Here is an 8,943-nt window from a genome sequence, read left to right on the forward strand (position 1 = left end):
ACTTAGTTCAAAATTGCATGTCTTCAAATCCTAATACGCCTTGTGCTTGAGTTCCACCGGTACGTGACAATTCTTTCCAAAAACTAACCTATAAGGTGTAGTCCCAATTGGTGTCTTGAATGAGGTGTGAAATCCCCAAATCACGTCATCGAGTTTCTCCGACCACTCTTTCTTGTTGCTCCCAACCGATCGCTCCAAAATTATCTTTAATGCCCGATTTGTGATCTCGGTTTGCCCATTGTTTGAGGATGGTATGGTTTTGCAAACCTATGGTGTACCCCATATTTTTGTAACACTTTGGTAAATTGTTCATTGGCAAAATGGGTTCCCCGATCACTTGTATTCCATCTTCACCTTGGCGCAAGTCAGGCACTTGCCCACGAAGGTAGCGATCTCTGCTTTCATGTTTGGCCACCAATATAGCCTTTTGAGATCCAGATACATCTTATCCGAACCTGGGTGAATAGAGTATCTAGTTTTGTGACCTTCGTTCATAACAACCTCTCTGTAACCACCGAACTTTGGGGTCCAGATCCGATTTATGAAATAGTAAACTCCGTCTCCCTTGATATCTAGGTTCTTTTCCATTCCCCTCAAGGCTTCATCCGGCATGTTCTCTGGTTTAAGGCTTCCAACTGCGCCTCTCTGATTTGAGTGGACCGATGGGAATGGATGGTCATTGTCAGTGCCTTCACTCTACGACCTGAATACTCTTTCCGGCTGAGGACATCCGTTACCATATTGGCCTTGCTAGGATGATAGCGTATTTTGCACTCATAGTCACTGAGTAGCTCTACCCATCACCGTTGCCTCATGTTCAACTCCTTCTGATCGAAGATATGTTGTAGGCTCTTATGGTCGGTGAAGACAGTACATTTGGTTCCTTAGAGATAATGTCTCCAAATCTTTAACGCATAAACCACAGCTCCCAACTCCAAATCGTGAGTTGTATAGTTGACTTCGTGTGTTTTCAGCTGTCTCGAGGGATAGGCAATAACCTTTCCTCGCTGCATGAGCACACAGCCTAGGCCCTGATTGGATCCATCGCAGTAGAGTACGAAGTCCTCCGTCCCTTCTGGCAGAGACAAAATAGGCGCGCTGCATAAGGCCTGTTTTAATGTTTGGAACGCAGTGTCTTGCTTCTCTCCCCAACTAAAGGCTACACCTTTCTGAGTCAGGGTGGTTAAAGGCTTAGCAATTCTGGAGAAGTTCTGGATAAACCTGCGATAATAGCTAGCGAGACCCAAGAATTGACGAATTTTTGTGGGCGTCTTCGGTGCTGACCAATTCTCAATCGCCTTTATTTTGGAAGGGTCCACGTATACGCCTTCCTCGCTAACCACGTGACCGAGGAATGTTACCAATCTGATCCAGAATTCGCACTTGGAGAATTTTGCATAAAGTTTCTCCGCCCTTAGAGTTTCTAGCACTAGCCTCAATTGCTGTCTGTGATCGTCCTCACTCCGAGAATAGACAAGTATATCATCTATGAACACTATCACAAACTTGTCTAGGAAGGGGCGGCACACCCGATTCATTAGATCTATGAATACCGCGGGTGCGTTGGTTAGACCAAAGGGCATAACTACAAACTCGTAGTGACCATACCGAGTCTGAAATGCTGTCTTAGGAACATCACCCTCATGGACTCATAACTGATGGTACCCTGAACTCAGGTGTATCTTGGAGAAGTAGCTGGATCCTTGAAGTTGATCGAAGAGGTCATCGATTCTGGGTAGGGGATAACGGTTTTTGATGGTAAGCTTATTCAGTTCACGATAATCTATACACATCCAAAAGGATCAATCCTTCTTTTTCACAAACAAGACCGGGGCTCCCCAGGGTGAGGAACTTGGTCTGATGAATCCCTTGTTGAGGGATTCCATGAAGATCTTCGGGGAAGACATCAGGAAAGTTGCAGAGTTTGGGGATGCTCTCGAGGTTCGTAACTTCCCGCTTCTCGTTGTCGACATGGGCTAGGAATGCATGGCACTCCTTTCGCAGATATTTTTGGGCTTTGATGCATGAAATGATACGAAGATTCGAGCTGAGTTTATCACCATAGACTATGAGGGCTTTGCCCGAGGGCAGATTGAGACATATGGCTTTTTCATAACAAAGGATATTAGCATGATTGGGGCTCAACCAATCCATGCCGATGATGACATCGAAGCTTTTTATGGAAACTGGCATAAGGTCGATTGGAAAGGAATGGTGGTTTAGGGTAAGGGTACAGCCTATGAATACTTCGTTAGTGCTCTCTTTCTTTCCGTTAGCCATCTAGACGGTAAACGTTTCGGTTAAAGGTTGTGATTTATGTTTGAGAAGATGCTTAAATACATGACTAACAAAACTTCTCTCCGTACCAAAATCGAAAAGAATGCATGCATAAGAGTTGTCGAGGAGGAACGTACCCGTAACAACGGTGGGATCAGCAACTGCCTCCTCCTGGCCCATCGCTAGCACTCTCCCTGTGTTGCCAACAGTTGTTGCCTTGGGGCAATTTCTCTTGAAGTGCCCGATCTCCCCACAACCATAACAGGCTTGACCAACGCCTGCTCCAGGAGCCTGATTGGTTGGTTGGGCTGGTGTCTTGCAAAATCGAGCTGTGTGTCCCTTCTTACCACAGCTATTGCACAACATCTCGTGGCACTGACCATGATGATGAAAGTTTCACTTGTCACACCTTAGAAGGGTACCGACATATCTACTGGCAGGTTCTTGAACTGTAGGGGTAGTAGCAGAAGTGGTAGCAGCATGAACTACCACTACTTGTTGTTTCTTGGAGGGCTCCTGCGAAGACTGGCCCTTACGCTTGTTCCAAAACTTTTTCTTCCCACCATTCACCTTTGGTGGTTCGGGAACGACTGCCCCTTCATCAAGATCAACCCCGTGATCTATAAGAGTTTGCGCCAAACACTTGGCACTATCGAATGTGAGAGGTTTAGCAGCCAAGACATTTCCTTGAGTTGGGGGCGTCAATCCCCAAATGTACCTCTCTATTTTCTTGCTTTCCGGGGTGACCATCCCCGGACATAGAAGAGCCATATCGCAAAATCTAGCTATATAAGTAGCAATGTCGGAACCCTTCATCTTTAGGTTCCAGAGCTCGTGCTCCAACTTCTGCATCTCGCCCCTTGGGCAGTACTCAGCAAGCATTAGCTCTTTTAAACTCTCCCAACCCATGATATTGGCTACTGGAAGAGTTAAGGATTTGACCCGACTATTCAACCAAGTCAATGCTCTGTCGGTGAAGGTGCATGTGGAAAACTTCACCTTGCTTGCCTCATAACATGTGCAAATCTAGAAAATTGATTCGATTTTCTCGAACCACCGGGTTAGGGCAATGACTCCTCCATTGCCGTCGAAGGATTTGGGCTTTGCATTCATGAAATCTTTGTAGGAACACTCCTTCTGGTGTCCCTGACCACCATCAAGATTTTGGGGATGGGTACCACTTCCTGATACGATAGAGCCACCAGGATTTATCTACGACATTGCAGCAGCCACAGTGGCTGTAACTGCTGCCTGGAACATGATAGGATCGAACTGGAGGAGGTTGTGGCGGCGGAGGATCGTTGTTCTTCTTGTTAGGTCTCTTTCTGGGAGGCATATTTTCTCTAAAATATATAAGGGAAAAAATGACGATAAGCCTTCTATACTGATCATGAGTCGGATACTTTCGAACAAGATATATCTTAATCCTACAACGATAACAGAGACCTACAATAAAAGTTTACTAACATAACCAAGGAATTGCAGGTCTTTCATTTGTGAGGATTAGTACTATTTGTGCAGTGTTATAGAACCATAAAATACTCCTATAGTATTTTAACTATGTGCTTCATTTGTATAGGTTTTGGTGAGTTTTAGACTTGTTGTAACACCACAGTCACTCCCTAATACATGTTGGTCATATATCGGACAAATATAGTTGATCAGGTTATATTGGCCCCACATATGACTACATAACTATTCAGGTTTAACCACAGTGTCCAACTCGCCCTAAATACTTTTTTGTAGTTCTTACTGCGTTATAGATTCTCGTATATATGTATACTTATATACTTCTTGTAAAATACTTATATTTTAAAGTATACTTTCAGTTTCAGAGCACTTCGGCCCCTTTAGTGTTTATACTTGTATACCATGTAAGGTTCAGTATACTTAGTTCACTATAAACAATAGCTCTGATACCAATCTGTCACACCCCCAAACCGAAACGGAGGAAACGTTCGGGAGTGGATGACGTCATGTGTAGTATCACAACAATTGCATCATAGTAATCAAAGTAAACGTAAACCATCACATTGAATATATATGAAAGGTATTTACATCTGTTTGATTCATATTCATATACATCAAAAGTATAGCAAAATAAAGATGTGACTCTACATACTCCGTCTTCTCAAAAGTCCGTTGAGGTACCTGTCTACTGATTTCCTGAGAATAGAAGCGATTTTGAAAAGAGAGTATCATCATAAAAGCTGGTGAGTTCATAAGCATGTTTTTGGTAACGAAAACCTGTTAATGAATCAATCATAAGGGTTGTATGTTTCCAAGAAAATCCAATATTTTCTAACATATGAGTTTGATTACAATGTTCCATAATGTATTTGTTCGAATGCCTGTTTACCACCGAATGAATTGTATAATACTGTTTTGAATGTAAAACCCCTTTTTGTTTATGAAAAACCCTGGCTAACACCAGCATGTATAGACTGTTCTGTTGGAAAACCCTGGTTACCACCAGTATGTAAGTAGTTTCATTACTTACAATAAAACCAGGTATTTATCCCCTGGAATCCTCCAGTTTAATGTATAGTGGTTCTATTAATTAAAATAAAACTAATGAAGAATGAAATCCCGTAAACAAAAGGTTAGTTTATACTATTGTGAGTCGTATAAGCATGCTTGATATGACTGATGACCTCTACGACGTTCTTCAGGCGTCAGACGGTATGATATCTGTCACCCCAGACATGCTTGCCTAACCGTAGCTAGCAGTTTAGGTGTGAGATTGTCAGTCCCGAATAGATCTATTCACAAATCTCACGCTCTCCCTCCAGGAGACTCTGATTATACTAAAAGATAGGATTTTATCTATACCATGAAAGGTACATTTTGAAGAGTTGTCTCACAATCCTGTATTAACTAGTTTGCGTGTGGTTCTGTATTGATCTATTGTATATAAATCCGTTTGTATACTTTATAGGGTAATAAGTATACTTAAATAATTATTTAATAAAGTATTCTTGCTACCCAAGAATATCAAAAACTAAGTCTGTCATAGTTTATATGTTTAACAATGTATAAGCTCTGAATTTGTAAAACCGTATATCGAAAACCCCAAACTATACCTATTATAGTTTGCATGAATATTATGTATTTGGTTCATGAATTGATCTGAAAACTATGCAATTTGGCAGTAAGTTGAAAACATCCCTTATGCTCAGCATAATACAAAAGGGATAAAATATCTAAATATTTTATAAAATGTGAAAAACGTATGGATGTATCAATTGCATCAGTTTTTAATCGTTTCGGAATCCTTTTGTATAAATTCAAAAAAATCATTTGTGTTTGGCTTGTACTCTCCCCCTGAAAGTATTAAAAACAGTAAAAGTATAGGGGTATGAACTCACCGTTAGTTGCGTGAAAGTGTCGGACAACGAAACTGCGAATGAAGACCCTTGGGTTGATGTACGCGACACTAAAGGGACCCTAATAACAGTTAAATACATATGTGCATATTATCAGTGAAACCATTATTTATAGTGTTGGAAAAACACTTGCTTTTGGTTTAAGAATGTTACCGGGACTCGATTGAATCGGAGAAAGCGGGTTTTCAGCCAAGTTCACGACTTGGGAAGGTTTCCGGCCGTGAAGGGGATTACGGTCGTGAACTGTTCTCGGCCGTGAACAGCCCCTTGAAGGGTTTACGGCCGTGAACGGTGTTCTTGAAGGAAATATGAATGTTTGAAGGGTTCACGGCCGTGAACAGATTGCGGCCCTTGAAGGTTTGAAGATTTGAAGGGTTCTCGGTCGTGAACTCAAGAACAGCAATGCTTGATCCGATGAAAAACGCGTCCTAGATGCTCCACAACAAAGCCCAAAGGGGATTCTTGATGATTTTCGGAAGAAAAGAGGGTAATTTGGTGATTGCGGTTGAGAGGTTAGAGAGAGAACGAGGGAGTTTTCGGCTAGAAAAGTTTAAATGAGGGGTAGGAGCTCATATATATATGGGGTTTTCATGGTCGGTGGTGGGGCCAGCCGTGAACGGGTTTACGACCGTGATCGGGTTTACGGCCGTGAACACCAGTCAGGCCGATTTTCGATGATATTTTGAAGGAAATTCGGGTTTTCATGTGATTTTGTTTACGACTCTTATAAAAACGATCTTCTAAACTATAAGAATTTAACGGAACAATTAAAATTCGTAATTTATTTAACGGAAAGCGGTTATCTTTAACGGAAAAAGATTCGGGTTGTCACACATATTGACAGGCTGGGAGAGTTGGGTGTCGAATTCTCAAGGAAGTTGGCTATTGACTGGGTTCTTCAATCACTTCTTGAGTCATATAGCGGGTTCATTAAGGACTACTATATGACAGACCACGACATGACCCTTATCGATCTTACCTATTTGCTTGTTGCTGCTGAATCAACAATGATTTGGTGCACTGGTAAAGCAAATTTGATTGGAAGGTCTACTCCCCAAACTTCCATGGACATTGACAATGGTAACATTGGATGTCCAGAAAAGCTTTCTCTTCCAAATGGTAAAGAGAAAGGCTAAGTCTGAGATAGTCCAATATACTATTCCCAAAAGGTCCATATGTTCCTATTGCCAAGAGAAGGGGCATTGGTTGCAAAGCTGCTCTATTTACCTGAAAGATTATATGGATGGTAAAGTCAAAAAGTTTGACTCTACTTCAGGTAAGTCCAATATCTAACTCTATTAAGTTCCTATTTGGAGATTCTTAATACATGATGTAATGTAATTACATTTTGATGTTTTGGAGAATCGAAGAAAAGAAAGGAAACTTAAAGGAAGAATAAGCTGATTCTGATCGTGAAGAGATGGATTTCGATCGCATGGTTCGGTGATCAGAATTTTGAGCTGTTGCATAAGAGTTGTGATAGATTGCTTAGGAATAGATAACAACATAGTTTTCAGTTGTGATAGATTGCTTAGGAATAGATAACAACATGGTTCGGTTATCTTATTTTAAGTTTCTTTACAATGACATTTGTGAAAATTGTTGTTTATATGATTCCATTGATAGCAATATTGGAAAATGGATTTGATTCTTTTGTTTATGGTAGAGTCAAAATTTACCAAATAAGGAAAGATTCTCATCACCCAAGTTTCAGTTGGATAGAAACTTAGAATCATGCAAGTTGTATTGTGTGATGAATGAGAATTTTCGTCTTTGGGAAATTAAGACTAATTCCTTGTTCACATGTATATGTGAGTCAAGTGAAGGACTAGGGGATTGGATACACTTGGTTGTGCGCTGGTCAGGTCCACCACAAACAGCGATAAGACTATTCGTTTTAATTTACTAAAGTTTAGTAAATATGCTTATGATTAGAAGTTTAAGTGTAATTCTGAAACATTGGAATTGTTTCAATGTTTGGCAGAACGAATGAGAAGAATCAAATTAGGCAGAAAGATAAAAGGTTCTCCAATCTGAAAAGATGGGAGAGTACTTTAGTATCGTGTTTTATGATCATCTTAATGATTATGGAAAACCATATCACAATTGATCCTCTAAAGATATCTTAGTGCATTTGTATGGCTAAGAAGAGGAATCATGAATTGTTGAAATGGTTCAGTCAAGAAGATGAGTCATACTTCGTTCCAAAAACAAGTCTTAGAGTCATACTCCAAGATTGTGCCTTGAGTGACATAATCTTAAGAAAGGTTTATAACACTTATCAAATGTAGAGTAAAATGGTTCGTACTCTTGTACATTTGAAATTGGTAGGTTGTGATGTCTTGGATAAGACAAAGACCAACTAAGACCAATTGTGTGAAGTGTTTTTCTTGATAAGTAACTGCACTAACTCTTGAATATTTGTTTGTCAAGTAATGTCTCTTGACAAAAGAGAATCTTATATGCCAAGAGGTCAGTGGGAGTCTTACAGATCTTGAAAAGTTTTAAAAACTAATGAAGAGTAAACCTATTGTTAATCACTAGCACACGATTTGAGGTTTATAACCTATCGTGTTGACATATTCTCGTTTATGTGCCCATTCCAGTTAAAGTTGACTATGCATGTGAGTTCTATGAGTGCTCAATTGTTTGCATAACAACTTGGAGGAAATGGTAGGCACTTGTGCTGCCAAATTCACATGGATAGGAACAAGTTCAGTCCATATGAGTTTGGTTTTGTCACTAACCTTGTCTTGTGATTATGGTTATGACAAATTCACATGGATAGGAACACATACACCATAAAATCTAAGTGTCATAAGGTTTCTCTCCAATTTATGAAAATGATTATGAGGAAACGCTTTCACTAAGTAGAATTTAAGGAGATAGCAATTGTGTTATTTGCATTCTCAAATTCGATTATGATTACGGCATCCGTCTTCATAGTTCGAATTGTGAGAAATGGCAAAGGTCTAAACATTTGAGACTTATTTGCTGTAAGTTCTAAAACTGTTTAGACACACATGTGAGCTATCTAAGAAAAGGTGTATGAGTTGGAGAAGCATAGATAAAGTATTATCGAAGCATCTCGTACCAGAAATCTGAAATTTGGTAAGGAAGTCAATAAGTATTGATTTCTAGATGTCCAACTGATTTTTGGGTACATGTCAAAGCTAGTGGGAGCATAAGTGTTATGCTAATAAGAATGTAATTATTATGCTAGTGGGAGCACAATTATTACGTTAAGTGTTGCGAGTTAGCAATGTTAATTATAGAAAAC

Source organism: Lactuca virosa, chromosome 7, assembly GCF_052849685.1.
Source record: "Lactuca virosa cultivar CGN04683 chromosome 7, Lactuca_virosa_CGN04683_v6, whole genome shotgun sequence".
NCBI lineage: Eukaryota > Viridiplantae > Streptophyta > Magnoliopsida > Asterales > Asteraceae > Lactuca > Lactuca virosa.